A 24,105-nucleotide genomic window follows, 5' to 3' on the forward strand; every position below is an offset into this window, starting at 1 on the left:
GGACACCCCTGCACTATCTAGAATTGGGTCAAAGCCCAATTTCCATCACAAACCGAGCGGGCTATCTACTCTCCCTCTCATCTACTTCATTCTGAAGCTTAAATCAAAACTGACGGGTTTCATTTTCTCCCCCTTATGCGCCGCCGTCAACTAACCTTTCCCCACATGCATCGTCGAGATCTTCCCCGTTTGGCCAAAAGAACCTCATTTTCTTCATCTCCTCAACGATTTCTGTCTTTCTATCCGGACAGAATTACGAAAGCAACAGGTAGAAAAAATGGGTATTCCATTTTCATGTAGTTTTCAGTATTCATCCATATCTTTGGGCGGCCATGATCATTATTTTCACTACAGCTGTATCATATTTAATGTTGCTGGAAACCTTAAGGTGAGATATATGAGGCAGATTCAAATCCTCTACTATTAGGTCTTACATTCTCATATATTTGTTGTCAATTGCTTCATTCCACAAATTGAATTTGTTTCCACACTATCATTATTCTTTCAACACCTATTTAAGCTGTAAATGAAATTTCTAATTTTTTTGTTGTTGAAATTTTCAGAGATTACCATGAATTGTTAGAATCTCCTCAGAAGCTCACCCTTTTGCATATTCTGAAGTAATTAATGACCAGACATGGTAATGCGTTGTTTATTTGTATTTTGTTGTTAAATGGTAGAGGGATTTATTTGTATTTGTATGTGTGAATGCGATAGTGAGTAATTATAATAGAAACTTGAAATTTTATTTTCATGGGTGATAGACTTTGACTGAAAAAATGAAATATCATTCAACATGAATTTGTGATTTGTGATTTTCCTGCGCTAGGCTTGGAAAAAATGCCAAAATGTATTTTTGATACAGAAAACCTGATATGGTGTTGTTAACAGGGTTATGTAGTCTGCGGGAGTGAAATCTAAAAAGAAACTTTCATGTGTTCTGTGCTTGCATGCTATTAACCTCTTAGTTTGATTGGAGGGGAAAAATTAAAAATCACATCAAATAATTTAATCGTCTGAATAGATTCATAGTCTTTATGATAGCCCTAGTATAGGAGTATGGTAACTTGGATATAATTTCAGTGTACATTAAGATGTATTGAAGAAAGAAAAAAAAACTGGGTAGTAGCATTATGCAATATCCTCAGATTAGAAACTATATTTTAAAAAAGATTCCTTTTTCTTTTGTGGATAGTTTGCAGTTTGCATAAAAAACTTTATAGTCCCAATTTTTCTGAGACGTTAATCCTTTTTCCTTTCAAATCCAAACTTAATCTTGTATTTGTTTTGTTGCTTCATCAGATTTTCAGACAGGAATCTAAAAATGTTCAATATGTTATAGGGTGATGCTTTAATATAAAAAAATCTGCATGTTGTATCAATAATTTAATTTGATATATTATTCAAGAAACACTTAAGCGGGAGATTAGTGATTACTGAAAAGATTATTGATTGTTATTATGTGGTTGTACCTCATTTCTTTGATTGCGAGTCCTACAATCCTGAGAACCCTATTACGCCCTTGCCTATTTGGATTAAAGATCATGAAACTGTTGAGCATTATTTAACCGATTGTATATGATATTTTTTTAGAAGTAAACAAGAAACAAATTTTATTTTTCCTTAATAAATTGTGATCAATTTTGTATACTTATTTGAATTTTGATTTTGGAATGTGCAAGTCTAAATCCATATGTGTGAATGTCTAGGTTTTTTTAACACTTCAGCCATTGCCTATCTCACCTTTACTTGTGGCTTTGATATTTTGATAAAGCATTACAAATTTACTCAAAGTAAATGTACAATTTGTGTTATTGTGATGTGCACTAATGAAATATGCTTCTTATTATTTAAATGCTAGGTTCAAACATGCCCTATGACCTTGAAGTGCAAGTTCTGAGGAAAGCTAATGTTCTTGTTGCTCCTGCAATGGCTGCTGGTAAATTTATGTAGAACTAAAATAATGCAGTATTTTAAAATAATATCTATGATCTCATAGCATGATAAAAATAATATATTCCTTGGCTTCTCGCTTTTTTTTCTTTCTTTCTTTCTTTCTTTCAAAGTCTAACTTGATTCAAGTAATTATATAAATCTCATGATCTCTTACAATATTGTATTTTTTTAATATTAACTGATAGTCATGCTAATTGAAAATCTCCATTGAAAATAATGAATCACCCCTATCTTAAATCGTCTCTTTTCTCAAAAACACCAAGCTCTAGAAGCATCTCTTAATAATAAAGTTTTTCTTAGAACTATCCTAGTTTTTACAAAGAATATGAGTTAGTTCCCTAATGATTTTAATTCCATCCCTTATCATATTTTGTATCATTCCTTCCAAAAAGTGGCGCCTTTGAATTGTTTAATTATTGACATGGTATTCTATTAATATTTAACATTAAAAGAATATTAGTATTATATTGAGTATTGAGTAATAGATACAAACACAATTTATAGCAAGGATAGATGGACAACTACCAATATAGCTCTTTGCACTAAAACTAATATCTACTCCATATTACTCTACTACTTTTATAGCATTGATTGATGGAAACTTATTCTCAATTTATATTTTGAACTCTAATTTCCTCTCAATTTAAATATGAAATTTCATTTTTGGTGATTGATTGGACTTTTTTGTTTTGAAATTTCATCTAAGATTCTAGTATGATACATGCAAGTGTGCATATATATTATGGCTTAAAATCATAGGTTTTGTATTATTTCTCTTAATATTTAAATATAAATTTTACGTAAGTTACTTTTTTAAAATAGTCTTCTGATCAACTATTTCAGGTGTGGGATTAGATGTCTCCTTTTAGAATATTTTTATGGTTCCTTCCCAACCAGTGTTATAATCACCAGAATTGATTGTGAGAACCAATTATCATGTTGGCAATATAGCATTAGATAATTCAAGAAAAATGCTTTCAATTCTACATGGTTTTATGTACCTTTTTTGGACTATGGTGTGTTGTAAATCTGTTAGTTTTCTTTTTTAAACGTGTGTTTAGATAGATTGCATTTTATAATAGAAAATACAAAATTTAAACTTGAATATAACATGTTGCTGGTGTGTTTGTTTCGGGCACTGCTCAATAGACTGAATTCTTGAATAAACATGAGAACCTTTTTGTTAAACTATATTTACACCTTGGACAGATTTTAGAAAAATGAAAAGATTCAATTTTTCTTTTGCACTTTAATCGTAGACTAATTGTTGTATTCTTTTGACATGCCTTCATGTTGCTGGTGTGGCCTCAAGTCTCATGAGTTAGCTGTGTAAACCTATGGATTGGAGACAAAGAAGCATGAAATTGCATACATATCTTGTATAGAAGTTTACATACCATTTACAAAACTTGTTGATTTATATCCTCCAATGGACCACCTACATCATCAAATTTAGCACATGGAGCACAATTATGAAGACAAATCTCAACATGAAGGACAAATTTATCAAACAGCATGAGAAATGCTTATAAAATGATGCATAAACAACAAAGATAAAACAACAGTTGACGCGAAAATGTGATATTTGATTAAATGGGAAGAAATACGAAGCTTCTTGATTGATGGATCAATCGTTAAAGATGCAGTTCTTTCAAGGTTAGTCGTGTAACACTTGTAAATTTAATTTCTTTAATCACCACAACATCTCTCTTTATTCATCTTTTTACCATTTGTTTTAGTTTGTTTAGATATTGAATTTTGTCGCCAAAATATAATCTCTTTCGTATGTTTTGTTTATTTTTTTTATCGATTGTCTTTTGAGTTTATAACTTTGGAGTTTTTTTCTTTTTATTTTATTGAGTTATGTCTTCTGTTTGCCGCGAAAAACAGATTTTAGCTTAAATGGTTACATGTTTGATAAATTGGAAGTTTGAACTTGTCCCTCGGTAAATATAAAGTATTGGGATGACCCTTGTCACAAAAACGAGATTTTAGCCTATATGGTTACAAAGTTTGATAAATGGGAAGTTTGAAATTGTCGCTTGATGTGAAACATGATATGTGAACCTATTTGATTTTGTATTCGGTAAAATGAAAGTATTGGAATGACCCTTGTCGCGAAAATTTGATTTTGGTATATATGCCTACAAGTTTGATAAATGAGAAGTTTGAACTTGACCATTGATGCGAAACATGAGGCGAAAATGAGATTTTAGCCTATATGGTTAGAAGTTTGATAAATGTTGAACTTGTCCCTCGATGTCCCTTGATGCAAAATATGATATATGAAACTACTTGGTTTTGTATTCGGTAAAATGATAGTGTATTGGAATGACCCTTGTCACAAAAATGAGATTTTAGCCTATATGGTTAGAAGTTTGATAAATATGAAGGTTGAAATTGTCCCTCGATGTCCTTTGATGCGTAACATAATATTGAACCTATTTGGTTTTAAATTATGTAAATAGAAAGTAATAAGATGGTCCTTGCTGCGAAAACGAAATTTTAGCTAATATCGTTACAAGCTTGATAAATATGAAGGTTGAACCCTCGATGGCCCTTGATGCAAAACATGATATGTGAACCTATTTGGTTTCATATTCGGTAAAATGAAAGTATTGGATTGTTCCTTGTCGAGAAAACGAGATTTTAGCCTATATGGTTAGAAGTTTGATAAATATGAAGGTTGAACTTGTCCCTCTATATCCCTTCATGCGAAACATGATATTTGAACCTATTTTGTTTTAAATTTGGTAAATTGAACACATGCTTTTTCTCTCCTATCATATTGTTTCTCGATGACTCTTGTCGCAAAAATGAGGTTTTAGCATTTATGGTTACAAATATGATAAATGAGAAGGTTGAACTTGTACCTCGATGTCCCTTGATGCGAAATATGATTTTTAAGCTGAGTTTGTTTGGATTTTGCTAAACTGGAAGTATGAAAATGTGGTTCAATGATCCTCAAACCGAAAATGATTTTAGTTTAATATAAATTTGATAAATAAGAAAGTTAATATTTTGTTTCGATGACAGTTGACGCGAAAATGTGATATTTGATTAAATGGGAAGAAATACGAAGCTTCTTGATTGATGGATCAATCGTTAAATATGCAGTTCTCTCAAGGTTAGTCGTGTAACACTTGTAAATTTAATTTCTTTAATCACCACAACATCCCTCTTTATTCATCTTTTTACCATTTGTTTTAGTTTGTTTAGATATTGAATTTTGTCGTCAAAATATAATCTCTTTCGTATGTTTTGTTTATTTTTTTTATCGATTGTCTTTTGAGTTTATAACTTTGAAGTTTTTTTCTTTTTATTTTATTGAGTTATGTCTTCTGTTTGCCGCGAAAAACAGATTTTAGCTTAAATGGTTACATGTTTGATAAATTGGAAGTTTGAACTTGTCCCTCGGTAAATATAAAGTATTGGGATGACCCTTGTCACAAAAACGAGATTTTAGCCTATATGGTTACAAAGTTTGATAAATGGGAAGTTTGAAATTGTCGCTTGATGTGAAACATGATATGTGAACCTATTTGATTTTGTATTCGGTAAAATGAAAGTATTGGAATGACCTTGTCGCGAAAATTTGATTTTGGTATATATGCCTACAAGTTTGATAAATGAGAAGTTTGAACTTGACCATTGATGCGAAACATGAGGCGAAAATGAGATTTTAGCCTATATGGTTAGAAGTTTGATAAATGTTGAACTTGTCCCTCGATGTCCCTTGATGCAAAATATGATATATGAAACTACTTGGTTTTGTATTCGGTAAAATGAAAGTGTATTGGAATGACCCTTGTCACAAAAATGAGATTTTAGCCTATATGGTTAGAAGTTTGATAAATATGAAGGTTGAATTTGTCCATCGATGTCCTTTGATGCGTAACATAATATTGAACCTATTTGGTTTTAAATTATGTAAATAGAAAGTAATGAGATGGTCCTTGCTGCGAAAACGAAATTTTAGCTAATATCGTTACAAGCTTGATAAATATGAAGGTTGAACCCTCGATGGCCCTTGATGCAAAACATGATATGTGAACCTATTTGGTTTCATATTCGGTAAAATGAAAGTATTGGATTGTTCCTTGTCGCGAAAATGAGATTTTAGCCTATATGGTTAGAAGTTTGATAAATATGAAGGTTGAACTTGTCCCTCTATATCCCTTCATGCGAAACATGATATTTGAACCTATTTTGTTTAAATTTGGTAAATTGAACACATGCTTTTTCTCTCCTATCATATTGTTTCTCGATGACTCTTGTCGCAAAAATGAGATTTTAGCATTTATGGTTACAAATATGATAAATGAGAAGGTTGAACTTGTACCTCGATGTCCCTTGATGCGAAATATGATTTTTAAGCTGAGTTTGTTTGGATTTTGCTAAACTGGAAGTATGAAAATGTGGTTCAATGATCCTCAAACCGAAAAGGATTTTAGTTTAATATAAATTTGATAAATAAGAAAGTTAATATTTTGTTTCGATGACAGTTGACGCGAAAATGTGATATTTGATTAAATGGGAAGAAATACGAAGCTTCTTGATTGATGGATCAATCGTTAAATATGCAGTTCTCTCAAGGTTAGTCGTGTAACACTTGTAAATTTAATTTCTTTAATCACCACAACATCTCTCTTTATTCATCTTTTTACCATTTGTGTTAGTTTGTTTAGATATTGAATTTTGTCGTCAAAATATAATCTCTTTCGTATGTTTTGTTTATTTTTTTATCGATTGTCTTTTGAGTTTATAACTTTGAAGTTTTTTTCTTTTTATTTTATTGAGTTATGTCTTCTGTTTGCCGCGAAAAACAGATTTTAGCTTAAATGGTTACATGTTTGATAAATTGGAAGTTTGAACTTGTCCCTCGGTAAATATAAAGTATTGGGATGACCCTTGTCACAAAAACGAGATTTTAGCCTATATGGTTACAAAGTTTGATAAATGGGAAGTTTGAAATTGTCTCTTGATGTCGCTTGATGTGAAACATGATATGTGAACCTATTTGTTTTTGTATTCGGTAAAATGAAAGTATTGGAATGACCCTTGTCGCGAAAATTTGATTTTGGTATATATGCCTACAAGTTTGATAAATGAGAAGTTTGAACTTGACCATTGATGCGAAACATGAGGCGAAAATGAGATTTTAGCCTATATGGTTAGAAGTTTGATAAATGTTGAACTTGTCCCTCGATGTCCCTTGATGCAAAATATGATATATGAAACTACTTGGTTTTGTATTCGGTAAAATGAAAGTGTATTGGAATGACCCTTGTCACAAAAATGAGATTTTAGCCTATATGGTTAGAAGTTTGATAAATATGAAGGTTGAATTTGTCCCTCGATGTCCTTTGATGCGTAACATAATATTGAACCTATTTGGTTTTAAATTATGTAAATAGAAAGTAATGAGATGGTCCTTGCTGCGAAAACGAAATTTTAGCTAATATCGTTACAAGCTTGATAAATATGAAGGTTGAACCCTCGATGGCCCTTGATGCAAAACATGATATGTGAACCTATTTGGTTTCATATTCGGTAAAATGAATGTATTGGATTGTTCCTTGTCGCGAAAATGAGATTTTAGCCTATATGGTTAGAAGTTTGATAAATATGAAGGTTGAACTTGTCCCTCTATATCCCTTCATGCGAAACATGATATTTGAACCTATTTTGTTTTAAATTTGGTAAATTGAACACATGCTTTTTCTCTCCTATCATATTGTTTCTCGATGACTCTTGTCGCAAAAATGAGATTTTAGCATTTATGGTTACAAATATGATAAATGAGAAGGTTGAACTTGTACCTCGATGTCCCTTGATGCGAAATATGATTTTTAAGCTGAGTTTGTTTGGATTTTGCTAAACTGGAAGTATGAAAATGTGGTTCAATGATCCTCAAACCGAAAATGATTTTAGTTTAATATAAATTTGATAAATAAGAAAGTTAATATTTTGTTTCGATGACAGTTGACGCGAAAATGTGATATTTGATTAAATGGGAAGAAATGCGAAGCTTCTTGATTGATGGATCAATCGTTAAATATGCAGTTCTCTCAAGGTTAGTCGTGTAACACTTGTAAATTTAATTTCTTTAATCACCACAACATCTCTCTTTATTCATCTTTTTACCATTTGTTTTAGTTTGTTTAGATATTGAATTTTGTCGTCAAAATATAATCTCTTTCGTATGTTTTGTTTATTTTTTTATCGATTGTCTTTTGAGTTTATAACTTTGAAGTTTTTTTCTTTTTATTTTATTGAGTTATGTCTTCTGTTTGCCGCGAAAAACAGATTTTAGCTTAAATGGTTACATGTTTGATAAATTGGAAGTTTGAACTTGTCCCTCGGTAAATATAAAGTATTGGGATGACCCTTGTCACAAAAACGAGATTTTAGCCTATATGGTTACAAAGTTTGATAAATGGGAAGTTTGAAATTGTCTCTTGATGTCGCTTGATGTGAAACATAATATGTGAACCTATTTGTTTTTGTATTCGGTAAAATGAAAGTATTGGAATGACCCTTGTCGCGAAAATTTGATTTTGGTATATATGCCTACAAGTTTGATAAATGAGAAGTTTGAACTTGACCATTGATGCGAAACATGAGGCGAAAATGAGATTTTAGCCTATATGGTTAGAAGTTTGATAAATGTTGAACTTGTCCCTCGATGTCCCTTGATGCAAAATATGATATATGAAACTACTTGGTTTTGTATTCGGTAAAATGAAAGTGTATTGGAATGACCCTTGTCACAAAAATGAGATTTTAGCCTATATGGTTAGAAGTTTGATAAATATGAAGGTTGAATTTGTCCCTCGATGTCCTTTGATGCGTAACATAATATTGAACCTATTTGGTTTTAAATTATGTAAATAGAAAGTAATGAGATGGTCCTTGCTGCGAAAACGAAATTTTAGCTAATATCGTTACAAGCTTGATAAATATGAAGGTTGAACCCTCGATGGCCCTTGATGCAAAACATGATATGTGAACCTATTTGGTTTCATATTCGGTAAAATGAATGTATTGGATTGTTCCTTGTCGCGAAAATGAGATTTTAGCCTATATGGTTAGAAGTTTGATAAATATGAAGGTTGAACTTGTCCCTCTATATCCCTTCATGCGAAACATGATATTTGAACCTATTTTGTTTTAAATTTGGTAAATTGAACACATGCTTTTTCTCTCCTATCATATTGTTTCTCGATGACTCTTGTCGCAAAAATGAGATTTTAGCATTTATGGTTACAAATATGATAAATGAGAAGGTTGAACTTGTACCTCGATGTCCCTTGATGCGAAATATGATTTTTAAGCTGAGTTTGTTTGGATTTTGCTAAACTGGAAGTATGAAAATGTGGTTCAATGATCCTCAAACCGAAAATGATTTTAGTTTAATATAAATTTGATAAATAAGAAAGTTAATATTTTGTTTCGATGACAGTTGACGCGAAAATGTGATATTTGATTAAATGGGAAGAAATGCGAAGCTTCTTGATTGATGGATCAATCGTTAAATATGCAGTTCTCTCAAGGTTAGTCGTGTAACACTTGTAAATTTAATTTCTTTAATCACCACAACATCTCTCTTTATTCATCTTTTTACCATTTGTTTTAGTTTGTTTAGATATTGAATTTTGTCGTCAAAATATAATCTCTTTCGTATGTTTTGTTTATTTTTTTATCGATTGTCTTTTGAGTTTATAACTTTGAAGTTTTTTTCTTTTTATTTTATTGAGTTATGTCTTCTGTTTGCCGCGAAAAACAGATTTTAGCTTAAATGGTTACATGTTTGATAAATTGGAAGTTTGAACTTGTCCCTCGGTAAATATAAAGTATTGGGATGACCCTTGTCACAAAAACGAGATTTTAGCCTATATGGTTACAAAGTTTGATAAATGGGAAGTTTGAAATTGTCTCTTGATGTCGCTTGATGTGAAACATGATATGTGAACCTATTTGTTTTTGTATTCGGTAAAATGAAAGTATTGGAATGACCCTTGTCGCGAAAATTTGATTTTGGTATATATGCCTACAAGTTTGATAAATGAGAAGTTTGAACTTGACCATTGATGCGAAACATGAGGCGAAAATGAGATTTTAGCCTATATGGTTAGAAGTTTGATAAATGTTGAACTTGTCCCTCGATGTCCCTTGATGCAAAATATGATATATGAAACTACTTGGTTTTGTATTCGGTAAAATGAAAGTGTATTGGAATGACCCTTGTCACAAAAATGAGATTTTAGCCTATATGGTTAGAAGTTTGATAAATATGAAGGTTGAATTTGTCCCTCGATGTCCTTTGATGCGTAACATAATATTGAACCTATTTGGTTTTAAATTATGTAAATAGAAAGTAATGAGATGGTCCTTGCTGCGAAAACGAAATTTTAGCTAATATCCTAACAAGCTTGATAAATATGAAGGTTGAACCCTCGATGGCCCTTGATGCAAAACATGATATGTGAACCTATTTGGTTTCATATTCGGTAAAATGAAAGTATTGGATTGTTCCTTGTCGCGAAAATGAGATTTTAGGCTATATGGTTAGAAGTTTGATAAATATGAAGGTTGAACTTGTCCCTCTATATCCCTTCATGCGAAACATGATATTTGAACCTATTTTGTTTTAAATTTGGTAAATTTAACACATGCTTTTTCTCTCCTATCATATTGTTTCTCGATGACTCTTGTCGCAAAAATGAGATTTTAGCATTTATGGTTACAAATATGATAAATGAGAAGGTTGAACTTGTACCTCGATGTCCCTTGATGCGAAATAATATTTTTGCTGAGTTTGTTTGGATTTTGCTAAACTGGAAGTATGAAAATGTGGTTCAATGATCCTCAAACCGAAAATGATTTTAGTTTAATATAAATTTGATAAATAAGAAAGTTAATATTTTGTTTCGATGACAGTTGACGCGAAAATGTGATATTTGATTAAATGGGAAGAAATGCGAAGCTTCTTGATTGATGGATCAATCGTTAAATATGCAGTTCTCTCAAGGTTAGTCGTGTAACACTTGTAAATTTAATTTCTTTAATCACCACAACATCTCTCTTTATTCATCTTTTTACCATTTGTTTTAGTTTGTTTAGATATTGAATTTTGTCGTCAAAATATAATCTCTTTCGTATGTTTTGTTTATTTTTTTATCGATTGTCTTTTGAGTTTATAACTTTGAAGTTTTTTTCTTTTTATTTTATTGAGTTATGTCTTCTGTTTGCCGCGAAAAACAGATTTTAGCTTAAATGGTTACATGTTTGATAAATTGGAAGTTTGAACTTGTCCCTCGGTAAATATAAAGTATTGGGATGACCCTTGTCACAAAAACGAGATTTTAGCCTATATGGTTACAAAGTTTGATAAATGGGAAGTTTGAAATTGTCGCTTGATGTGAAACATGATATGTGAACCTATTTGATTTTGTATTCGGTAAAATGAAAGTATTGGAATGACCCTTGTCGCGAAAATTTGATTTTGGTATATATGCCTACAAGTTTGATAAATGAGAAGTTTGAACTTGACCATTGATGCGAAACATGAGGCGAAAATGAGATTTTAGCCTATATGGTTAGAAGTTTGATAAATGTTGAACTTGTCCCTCGATGTCCCTTGATGCAAAATATGATATATGAAACTACTTGGTTTTGTATTCGGTAAAATGATAGTGTATTGGAATGACCCTTGTCACAAAAATGAGATTTTAGCCTATATGGTTAGAAGTTTGATAAATATGAAGGTTGAAATTGTCCCTCGATGTCCTTTGATACGTAACATAATATTGAACCTATTTGGTTTTAAATTATGTAAATAGAAAGTAATAAGATGGTCCTTGCTGCGAAAACGAAATTTTAGCTAATATCGTTACAAGCTTGATAAATATGAAGGTTGAACCCTCGATGGCCCTTGATGCAAAACATGATATGTGAACCTATTTGGTTTCATATTCGGTAAAATGAAAGTATTGGATTGTTCCTTGTCGAGAAAACGAGATTTTAGCCTATATGGTTAGAAGTTTGATAAATATGAAGGTTGAACTTGTCCCTCTATATCCCTTCATGCGAAACATGATATTTGAACCTATTTTGTTTTAAATTTGGTAAATTGAACACATGCTTTTTCTCTCCTATCATATTGTTTCTCGATGACTCTTGTCGCAAAAATGAGGTTTTAGCATTTATGGTTACAAATATGATAAATGAGAAGGTTGAACTTGTACCTCGATGTCCCTTGATGCGAAATATGATTTTTAAGCTGAGTTTGTTTGGATTTTGCTAAACTGGAAGTATGAAAATGTGGTTCAATGATCCTCAAACCGAAAATGATTTTAGTTTAATATAAATTTGATAAATAAGAAAGTTAATATTTTGTTTCGATGACAGTTGACGCGAAAATGTGATATTTGATTAAATGGGAAGAAATACGAAGCTTCTTGATTGATGGATCAATCGTTAAATATGCAGTTCTCTCAAGGTTAGTCGTGTAACACTTGTAAATTTAATTTCTTTAATCACCACAACATCCCTCTTTATTCATCTTTTTACCATTTGTTTTAGTTTGTTTAGATATTGAATTTTGTCGTCAAAATATAATCTCTTTCGTATGTTTTGTTTATTTTTTTTTATCGATTGTCTTTTGAGTTTATAACTTTGAAGTTTTTTTCTTTTTATTTTATTGAGTTATGTCTTCTGTTTGCCGCGAAAAACAGATTTTAGCTTAAATGGTTACATGTTTGATAAATTGGAAGTTTGAACTTGTCCCTCGGTAAATATAAAGTATTGGGATGACCCTTGTCACAAAAACGAGATTTTAGCCTATATGGTTACAAAGTTTGATAAATGGGAAGTTTGAAATTGTCGCTTGATGTGAAACATGATATGTGAACCTATATGATTTTGTATTCGGTAAAATGAAAGTATTGGAATGACCTTGTCGCGAAAATTTGATTTTGGTATATATGCCTACAAGTTTGATAAATGAGAAGTTTGAACTTGACCATTGATGCGAAACATGAGGCGAAAATGAGATTTTAGCCTATATGGTTAGAAGTTTGATAAATGTTGAACTTGTCCCTCGATGTCCCTTGATGCAAAATATGATATATGAAACTACTTGGTTTTGTATTCGGTAAAATGAAAGTGTATTGGAATGACCCTTGTCACAAAAATGAGATTTTAGCCTATATGGTTAGAAGTTTGATAAATATGAAGGTTGAATTTGTCCCTCGATGTCCTTTGATGCGTAACATAATATTGAACCTATTTGGTTTTAAATTATGTAAATAGAAAGTAATGAGATGGTCCTTGCTGCGAAAACGAAATTTTAGCTAATATCGTTACAAGCTTGATAAATATGAAGGTTGAACCCTCGATGGCCCTTGATGCAAAACATGATATGTGAACCTATTTGGTTTCATATTCGGTAAAATGAATGTATTGGATTGTTCCTTGTCGCGAAAATGAGATTTTAGCCTATATGGTTAGAAGTTTGATAAATATGAAGGTTGAACTTGTCCCTCTATATCCCTTCATGCGAAACATGATATTTGAACCTATTTTGTTTTAAATTTGGTAAATTGAACACATGCTTTTTCTCTCCTATCATATTGTTTCTCGATGACTCTTGTCGCAAAAATGAGATTTTAGCATTTATGGTTACAAATATGATAAATGAGAAGGTTGAACTTGTACCTCGATGTCCCTTGATGCGAAATATGATTTTTAAGCTGAGTTTGTTTGGATTTTGCTAAACTGGAAGTATGAAAATGTGGTTCAATGATCCTCAAACCGAAAATGATTTTAGTTTAATATAAATTTGATAAATAAGAAAGTTAATATTTTGTTTCGATGACAGTTGACGCGAAAATGTGATATTTGATTAAATGGGAAGAAATGCGAAGCTTCTTGATTGATGGATCAATCGTTAAATATGCAGTTCTCTCAAGGTTAGTCGTGTAACACTTGTAAATTTAATTTCTTTAATCACCACAACATCTCTCTTTATTCATCTTTTTACCATTTGTTTTAGTTTGTTTAGATATTGAATTTTGTCGTCAAAATATAATCTCTTTCGTATGTTTTGTTTATTTTTTTATCGATTGTCTTTTGAGTTTATAACTTTGAAGTTTTTTTCTTTTTATTTTATTGAGTTATGTCTTCTGTTTGCCGCGAAAAACAGATTTTAGCTTAAATGGTTACATGTTTGATAAATTGGAAGTTTGAACTTGTCCCTCGGTAAATATAAAGTATTGGGATGACCCTTGTCACAAAAACGAGATTTTAGCCTATATGGTTACAAAGTTTGATAAATGGGAAGTTTGAAATTGTCTCTTGATGTCGCTTGATGTGAAACATGATATGTGAACCTATTTGTTTTTGTATTCGGTAAAATGAAAGTATTGGAATGACCCTTGTCGCGAAAATTTGATTTTGGTATATATGCCTACAAGTTTGATAAATGAGAAGTTTGAACTTGACCATTGATGCGAAACATGAGGCGAAAATGAGATTTTAGCCTATATGGTTAGAAGTTTGATAAATGTTGAACTTGTCCCTCGATGTCCCTTGATGCAAAATATGATATATGAAACTACTTGGTTTTGTATTCGGTAAAATGAAAGTGTATTGGAATGACCCTTGTCACAAAAATGAGATTTTAGCCTATATGGTTAGAAGTTTGATAAATATGAAGGTTGAATTTGTCCCTCGATGTCCTTTGATGCGTAACATAATATTGAACCTATTTGGTTTTAAATTATGTAAATAGAAAGTAATGAGATGGTCCTTGCTGCGAAAACGAAATTTTAGCTAATATCATTACAAGCTTGATAAATATGAAGGTTGAACCCTCGATGGCCCTTGATGCAAAACATGATATGTGAACCTATTTGGTTTCATATTCGGTAAAATGAAAGTATTGGATTGTTCCTTGTCGCGAAAATGAGATTTTAGGCTATATGGTTAGAAGTTTGATAAATATGAAGGTTGAACTTGTCCCTCTATATCCCTTCATGCGAAACATGATATTTGAACCTATTTTGTTTTAAATTTGGTAAATTGAACACATGCTTTTTCTCTCCTATCATATTGTTTCTCGATGACTCTTGTCGCAAAAATGAGATTTTAGCATTTATGGTTACAAATATGATAAATGAGAAGGTTGAACTTGTACCTCGATGTCCCTTGATGCGAAATAATATTTTTGCTGAGTTTGTTTGGATTTTGCTAAACTGGAAGTATGAAAATGTGGTTCAATGATCCTCAAACCGAAAATGATTTTAGTTTAATATAAATTTGATAAATAAGAAAGTTAATATTTTGTTTCGATGACAGTTGACGCGAAAATGTGATATTTGATTAAATGGGAAGAAATGCGAAGCTTCTTGATTGATGGATCAATCGTTAAATATGCAGTTCTCTCAAGGTTAGTCGTGTAACACTTGTAAATTTAATTTCTTTAATCACCACAACATCTCTCTTTATTCATCTTTTTACCATTTGTTTTAGTTTGTTTAGATATTGAATTTTGTCGTCAAAATATAATCTCTTTCGTATGTTTTGTTTATTTTTTTATCGATTGTCTTTTGAGTTTATAACTTTGAAGTTTTTTTCTTTTTATTTTATTGAGTTATGTCTTCTGTTTGCCGCGAAAAACAGATTTTAGCTTAAATGGTTACATGTTTGATAAATTGGAAGTTTGAACTTGTCCCTCGGTAAATATAAAGTATTGGGATGACCCTTGTCACAAAAACGAGATTTTAGCCTATATGGTTACAAAGTTTGATAAATGGGAAGTTTGAAATTGTCGCTTGATGTGAAACATGATATGTGAACCTATTTGATTTTGTATTCGGTAAAATGAAAGTATTGGAATGACCCTTGTCGCGAAAATTTGATTTTGGTATATATGCCTACAAGTTTGATAAATGAGAAGTTTGAACTTGACCATTGATGCGAAACATGAGGCGAAAATGAGATTTTAGCCTATATGGTTAGAAGTTTGATAAATGTTGAACTTGTCCCTCGATGTCCCTTGATGCAAAATATGATATATGAAACTACTTGGTTTTGTATTCGGTAAAATGATAGTGTATTGGAATGACCCTTGTCACAAAAATGAGATTTTAGCCTATATGGTTAGAAGTTTGATAAATATGAAGGTTGAAATTGTCCCTCGATGTCCTTTGATACGTAACATAATATTGAACCTATTTGGTTTTAAATTATGTAAATAGAAAGTAATAAGATGGTCCTTGCTGCGAAAACGAAATTTTAGCTAATATCGTTACAAGCTTGATAAATATGAAGGTTGAACCCTCGATGGCCCTTGATGCAAAACATGATATGTGAACCTATTTGGTTTCATATTCGGTAAAATGAAAGTATTGGATTGTTCCTTGTCGAGAAAACGAGATTTTAGCCTATATGGTTAGAAGTTTGATAAATATGAAGGTTGAACTTGTCCCTCTATATCCCTTCATGCGAAACATGATATTTGAACCTATTTTGTTTTAAATTTGGTAAATTGAACACATGCTTTTTCTCTCCTATCATATTGTTTCTCGATGACTCTTGTCGCAAAAATGAGGTTTTAGCATTTATGGTTACAAATATGATAAATGAGAAGGTTGAACTTGTACCTCGATGTCCCTTGATGCGAAATATGATTTTTAAGCTGAGTTTGTTTGGATTTTGCTAAACTGGAAGTATGAAAATGTGGTTCAATGATCCTCAAACCGAAAATGATTTTAGTTTAATATAAATTTGATAAATAAGAAAGTTAATATTTTGTTTCGATGACAGTTGACGCGAAAATGTGATATTTGATTAAATGGGAAGAAATACGAAGCTTCTTGATTGATGGATCAATCGTTAAATATGCAGTTCTCTCAAGGTTAGTCGTGTAACACTTGTAAATTTAATTTCTTTAATCACCACAACATCCCTCTTTATTCATCTTTTTACCATTTGTTTTAGTTTGTTTAGATATTGAATTTTGTCGTCAAAATATAATCTCTTTCGTATGTTTTGTTTATTTTTTTTTATCGATTGTCTTTTGAGTTTATAACTTTGAAGTTTTTTTCTTTTTATTTTATTGAGTTATGTCTTCTGTTTGCCGCGAAAAACAGATTTTAGCTTAAATGGTTACATGTTTGATAAATTGGAAGTTTGAACTTGTCCCTCGGTAAATATAAAGTATTGGGATGACCCTTGTCACAAAAACGAGATTTTAGCCTATATGGTTACAAAGTTTGATAAATGGGAAGTTTGAAATTGTCGCTTGATGTGAAACATGATATGTGAACCTATATGATTTTGTATTCGGTAAAATGAAAGTATTGGAATGACCTTGTCGCGAAAATTTGATTTTGGTATATATGCCTACAAGTTTGATAAATGAGAAGTTTGAACTTGACCATTGATGCGAAACATGAGGCGAAAATGAGATTTTAGCCTATATGGTTAGAAGTTTGATAAATGTTGAACTTGTCCCTCGATGTCCCTTGATGCAAAATATGATATATGAAACTACTTGGTTTTGTATTCGGTAAAATGAAAGTGTATTGGAATGACCCTTGTCACAAAAATGAGATTTTAGCCTATATGGTTAGAAGTTTGATAAATATGAAGGTTGAATTTGTCCCTCGATGTCCTTTGATGCGTAACATAATATTGAACCTATTTGGTTTTAAATTATGTAAATAGAAAGTAATGAGATGGTCCTTGCTGCGAAAACGAAATTTTAGCTAATATCGTTACAAGCTTGATAAATATGAAGGTTGAACCCTCGATGGCCCTTGATGCAAAACATGATATGTGAACCTATTTGGTTTCATATTCGGTAAAATGAATGTATTGGATTGTTCCTTGTCGCGAAAATGAGATTTTAGCCTATATGGTTAGAAGTTTGATAAATATGAAGGTTGAACTTGTCCCTCTATATCCCTTCATGCGAAACATGATATTTGAACCTATTTTGTTTTAAATTTGGTAAATTGAACACATGCTTTTTCTCTCCTATCATATTGTTTCTCGATGACTCTTGTCGCAAAAATGAGATTTTAGCATTTATGGTTACAAATATGATAAATGAGAAGGTTGAACTTGTACCTCGATGTCCCTTGATGCGAAATATGATTTTTAAGCTGAGTTTGTTTGGATTTTGCTAAACTGGAAGTATGAAAATGTGGTTCAATGATCCTCAAACCGAAAATGATTTTAGTTTAATATAAATTTGATAAATAAGAAAGTTAATATTTTGTTTCGATGACAGTTGACGCGAAAATGTGATATTTGATTAAATGGGAAGAAATGCGAAGCTTCTTGATTGATGGATCAATCGTTAAATATGCAGTTCTCTCAAGGTTAGTCGTGTAACACTTGTAAATTTAATTTCTTTAATCACCACAACATCTCTCTTTATTCATCTTTTTACCATTTGTTTTAGTTTGTTTAGATATTGAATTTTGTCGTCAAAATATAATCTCTTTCGTATGTTTTGTTTATTTTTTTATCGATTGTCTTTTGAGTTTATAACTTTGAAGTTTTTTTCTTTTTATTTTATTGAGTTATGTCTTCTGTTTGCCGCGAAAAACAGATTTTAGCTTAAATGGTTACATGTTTGATAAATTGGAAGTTTGAACTTGTCCCTCGGTAAATATAAAGTATTGGGATGACCCTTGTCACAAAAACGAGATTTTAGCCTATATGGTTACAAAGTTTGATAAATGGGAAGTTTGAAATTGTCTCTTGATGTCGCTTGATGTGAAACATGATATGTGAACCTATTTGTTTTTGTATTCGGTAAAATGAAAGTATTGGAATGACCCTTGTCGCGAAAATTTGATTTTGGTATATATGCCTACAAGTTTGATAAATGAGAAGTTTGAACTTGACCATTGATGCGAAACATGAGGCGAAAATGAGATTTTAGCCTATATGGTTAGAAGTTTGATAAATGTTGAACTTGTCCCTCGATGTCCCTTGATGCAAAATATGATATATGAAACTACTTGGTTTTGTATTCGGTAAAATGAAAGTGTATTGGAATGACCCTTGTCACAAAAATGAGATTTTAGCCTATATGGTTAGAAGTTTGATAAATATGAAGGTTGAATTTGTCCCTCGATGTCCTTTGATGCGTAACATAATATTGAACCTATTTGGTTTTAAATTATGTAAATAGAAAGTAATGAGATGGTCCTTGCTGCGAAAACGAAATTTTAGCTAATATCATTACAAGCTTGATAAATATGAAGGTTGAACCCTCGATGGCCCTTGATGCAAAACATGATATGTGAACCTATTTGGTTTCATATTCGGTAAAATGAAAGTATTGGATTGTTCCTTGTCGCGAAAATGAGATTTTAGGCTATATGGTTAGAAGTTTGATAAATATGAAGGTTGAACTTGTCCCTCTATATCCCTTCATGCGAAACATGATATTTGAACCTATTTTGTTTTAAATTTGGTAAATTGAACACATGCTTTTTCTCTCCTATCATATTGTTTCTCGATGACTCTTGTCGCAAAAATGAGATTTTAGCATTTATGGTTACAAATATGATAAATGAGAAGGTTGAACTTGTACCTCGATGTCCCTTGATGCGAAATAATATTTTTGCTGAGTTTGTTTGGATTTTGCTAAACTGGAAGTATGAAAATGTGGTTCAATGATCCTCAAACCGAAAATGATTTTAGTTTAATATAAATTTGATAAATAAGAAAGTTAATATTTTGTTTCGATGACAGTTGACGCGAAAATGTGATATTTGATTAAATGGGAAGAAATGCGAAGCTTCTTGATTGATGGATCAATCGTTAAATATGCAGTTCTCTCAAGGTTAGTCGTGTAACACTTGTAAATTTAATTTCTTTAATCACCACAACATCTCTCTTTATTCATCTTTTTACCATTTGTTTTAGTTTGTTTAGATATTGAATTTTGTCGTCAAAATATAATCTCTTTCGTATGTTTTGTTTATTTTTTTATCGATTGTCTTTTGAGTTTATAACTTTGAAGTTTTTTTCTTTTTATTTTATTGAGTTATGTCTTCTGTTTGCCGCGAAAAACAGATTTTAGCTTAAATGGTTACATGTTTGATAAATTGGAAGTTTGAACTTGTCCCTCGGTAAATATAAAGTATTGGGATGACCCTTGTCACAAAAACGAGATTTTACCCTATATGGTTACAAAGTTTGATAAATGGGAAGTTTGAAATTGTCGCTTGATGTGAAACATGATATGTGAACCTATTTGTTTTTGTATTCGGTAAAATGAAAGTATTGGAATGACCCTTGTCGCGAAAATTTGATTTTGGTATATATGCCTACAAGTTTGATAAATGAGAAGTTTGAACTTGACCATTGATGCGAAACATGAGGCGAAAATGAGATTTTAGCCTATATGGTTAGAAGTTTGATAAATGTTGAACTTGTCCCTCGATGTCCCTTGATGCAAAATATGATATATGAAACTACTTGGTTTTGTATTCGGTAAAATGATAGTGTATTGGAATGACCCTTGTCACAAAAATGAGATTTTAGCCTATATGGTTAGAAGTTTGATAAATATGAAGGTTGAAATTGTCCCTCGATGTCCTTTGATGCGTAACATAATATTGAACCTATTTGGTTTTAAATTATGTAAATAGAAAGTAATAAGATGGTCCTTGCTGCGAAAACGAAATTTTAGCTAATATCGTTACAAGCTTGATAAATATGAAGGTTGAACCCTCGATGGCCCTTGATGCAAAACATGATATGTGAACCTATTTGGTTTCATATTCGGTAAAATGAAAGTATTGGATTGTTCCTTGTCGAGAAAACGAGATTTTAGCCTATATGGTTAGAAGTTTGATAAATATGAAGGTTGAACTTGTCCCTCTATATCCCTTCATGCGAAACATGATATTTGAACCTATTTTGTTTTAAATTTGGTAAATTGAACACATGCTTTTTCTCTCCTATCATATTGTTTCTCGATGACTCTTGTCGCAAAAATGAGGTTTTAGCATTTATGGTTACAAATATGATAAATGAGAAGGTTGAACTTGTACCTCGATGTCCCTTGATGCGAAATATGATTTTTAAGCTGAGTTTGTTTGGATTTTGCTAAACTGGAAGTATGAAAATGTGGTTCAATGATCCTCAAACCGAAAATGATTTTAGTTTAATATAAATTTGATAAATAAGAAAGTTAATATTTTGTTTCGATGACAGTTGACGCGAAAATGTGATATTTGATTAAATGGGAAGAAATACGAAGCTTCTTGATTGATGGATCAATCGTTAAATATGCAGTTCTCTCAAGGTTAGTCGTGTAACACTTGTAAATTTAATTTCTTTAATCACCACAACATCCCTCTTTATTCATCTTTTTACCATTTGTTTTAGTTTGTTTAGATATTGAATTTTGTCGTCAAAATATAATCTCTTTCGTATGTTTTGTTTATTTTTTTTTATCGATTGTCTTTTGAGTTTATAACTTTGAAGTTTTTTTCTTTTTATTTTATTGAGTTATGTCTTCTGTTTGCCGCGAAAAACAGATTTTAGCTTAAATGGTTACATGTTTGATAAATTGGAAGTTTGAACTTGTCCCTCGGTAAATATAAAGTATTGGGATGACCCTTGTCACAAAAACGAGATTTTAGCCTATATGGTTACAAAGTTTGATAAATGGGAAGTTTGAAATTGTCGCTTGATGTGAAACATGATATGTGAACCTATATGATTTTGTATTCGGTAAAATGAAAGTATTGAAATGACCTTGTCGCGAAAATTTGATTTTGGTATATATGCCTACAAGTTTGATAAATGAGAAGTTTGAACTTGACCATTGATGCGAAACATGAGGCGAAAATGAGATTTTAGCCTATATGGTTAGAAGTTTGATAAATGTTGAACTTGTCCCTCGATGTCCCTTGATGCAAAATATGATATATGAAACTACTTGGTTTTGTATTCGGTAAAATGAAAGTGTATTGGAATGACCCTTGTCACAAAAATGAGATTTTAGCCTATATGGTTAGAAGTTTGATAAATATGAAGGTTGAATTTGTCCCTCGATGTCCTTTGATGCGTAACATAATATTGAACCTATTTGGTTTTAAATTATGTAAATAGAAAGTAATGAGATGGTCCTTGCTGCGAAAACGAAATTTTAGCTAATATCGTTACAAGCTTGATAAATATGAAGGTTGAACCCTCGATGGCCCTTGATGCAAAACATGATATGTGAACCTATTTGGTTTCATATTCGGTAAAATGAAAGTATTGGATTGTTCCTTGTCGCGAAAATGAGATTTTAGCCTATATGGTTAGAAGTTTGATAAATATGAAGGTTGAACTTGTCCCTCTATATCCCTTCATGCGAAACATGATATTTGAACCTATTTTGTTTTAAATTTGGTAAATTGAACACATGCTTTTTCTCTCCTATCATATTGTTTCTCGATGACTCTTGTCGCAAAAATGAGATTTTAGCATTTATGGTTACAAATATGATAAATGAGAAGGTTGAACTTGTACCTCGATGTCCCTTGATGCGAAATATGATTTTTAAGCTGAGTTTGTTTGGATTTTGCTAAACTGGAAGTATGAAAATGTGGTTCAATGATCCTCAAACCGAAAATGATTTTAGTTTAATATAAATTTGATAAATAAGAAAGTTAATATTTTGTTTCGATGACAGTTGACGCGAAAATGTGATATTTGATTAAATGGGAAGAAATGCGAAGCTTCTTGATTGATGGATCAATCGTTAAATATGCAGTTCTCTCAAGGTTAGTCGTGTAACACTTGTAAATTTAATTTCTTTAATCACCACAACATCTCTCTTTATTCATCTTTTTACCATTTGTTTTAGTTTGTTTAGATATTGAATTTTGTCGTCAAAATATAATCTCTTTCGTATGTTTTGTTTATTTTTTTATCGATTGTCTTTTGAGTTTATAACTTTGAAGTTTTTTTCTTTTTATTTTATTGAGTTATGTCTTCTGTTTGCCGCGAAAAACAGATTTTAGCTTAAATGGTTACATGTTTGATAAATTGGAAGTTTGAACTTGTCCCTCGGTAAATATAAAGTATTGGGATGACCCTTGTCACAAAAACGAGATTTTAGCCTATATGGTTACAAAGTTTGATAAATGGGAAGTTTGAAATTGTCTCTTGATGTCGCTTGATGTGAAACATGATATGTGAACCTATTTGTTTTTGTATTCGGTAAAATGAAAGTATTGGAATGACCCTTGTCGCGAAAATTTGATTTTGGTATATATGCCTACAAGTTTGATAAATGAGAAGTTTGAACTTGACCATTGATGCGAAACATGAGGCGAAAATGAGATTTTAGCCTATATGGTTAGAAGTTTGATAAATGTTGAACTTGTCCCTCGATGTCCCTTGATGCAAAATATGATATATGAAACTACTTGGTTTTGTATTCGGTAAAATGAAAGTGTATTGGAATGACCCTTGTCACAAAAATGAGATTTTAGCCTATATGGTTAGAAGTTTGATAAATATGAAGGTTGAATTTGTCCCTCGATGTCCTTTGATGCGTAACATAATATTGAACCTATTTGGTTTTAAATTATGTAAATAGAAAGTAATGAGATGGTCCTTGCTGCGAAAACGAAATTTTAGCTAATATCGTTACAAGCTTGATAAATATGAAGGTTGAACCCTCGATGGCCCTTGATGCAAAACATGATATGTGAACCTATTTGGTTTCATATTCGGTAAAATGAAAGTATTGGATTGTTCCTTGTCGCGAAAATGAGATTTTAGCCTATATGGTTAGAAGTTTGATAAATATGAAGGTTGAACTTGTCCCTCTATATCCCTTCATGCGAAACATGATATTTGAACCTATTTTGTTTTAAATTTGGTAAATTGAACACATGCTTTTTCTCTCCTATCATATTGTTTCTCGATGACTCTTGTCGCAAAAATGAGATTTTAGCATTTATGGTTACAAATATGATAAATGAGAAGGTTGAACTTGTACCTCGATGTCCCTTGATGCGAAATATGATTTTTAAGCTGAGTTTGTTTGGATTTTGCTAAACTGGAAGTATGAAAATGTGGTTCAATGATCCTCAAACCGAAAATGATTTT

At 31.3% G+C, this 24,105-nt stretch overlaps 1 long non-coding RNA gene across 2 annotated transcripts; it reads left to right on the forward strand.

Annotated features, from left to right (window-relative positions):
* The first annotated feature begins 12 nt into the window (after positions 1 to 12).
* On the forward strand, positions 13 to 22,808 carry LOC146922108 (uncharacterized). 2 transcript variants are annotated; one of them, XR_015012372.1, is made up of 12 exons: positions 13 to 388; positions 564 to 640; positions 1,862 to 1,939; positions 3,269 to 3,612; positions 7,942 to 8,032; positions 9,422 to 9,512; positions 10,900 to 10,990; positions 13,841 to 13,931; positions 15,319 to 15,409; positions 18,260 to 18,350; positions 19,738 to 19,828; positions 22,679 to 22,808. It is a non-coding gene; the product is annotated as an uncharacterized LOC146922108 (long non-coding RNA). The 2 variants fall into 2 exon arrangements; XR_015012373.1 differs by lacking the exons at positions 3,269 to 3,612; positions 7,942 to 8,032; positions 9,422 to 9,512; ... (4 more) ...; positions 19,738 to 19,828; positions 22,679 to 22,808 and adding an exon at positions 2,800 to 2,882.
* Positions 22,809 to 24,105: the final 1,297 nt, after the last annotated feature.

Source organism: Medicago sativa, chromosome 5 (assembly GCF_051527215.1).
Source record: "Medicago sativa cultivar Bolivia chromosome 5, Bolivia_mono, whole genome shotgun sequence".
NCBI classification, from domain to species: domain Eukaryota; kingdom Viridiplantae; phylum Streptophyta; class Magnoliopsida; order Fabales; family Fabaceae; genus Medicago; species Medicago sativa.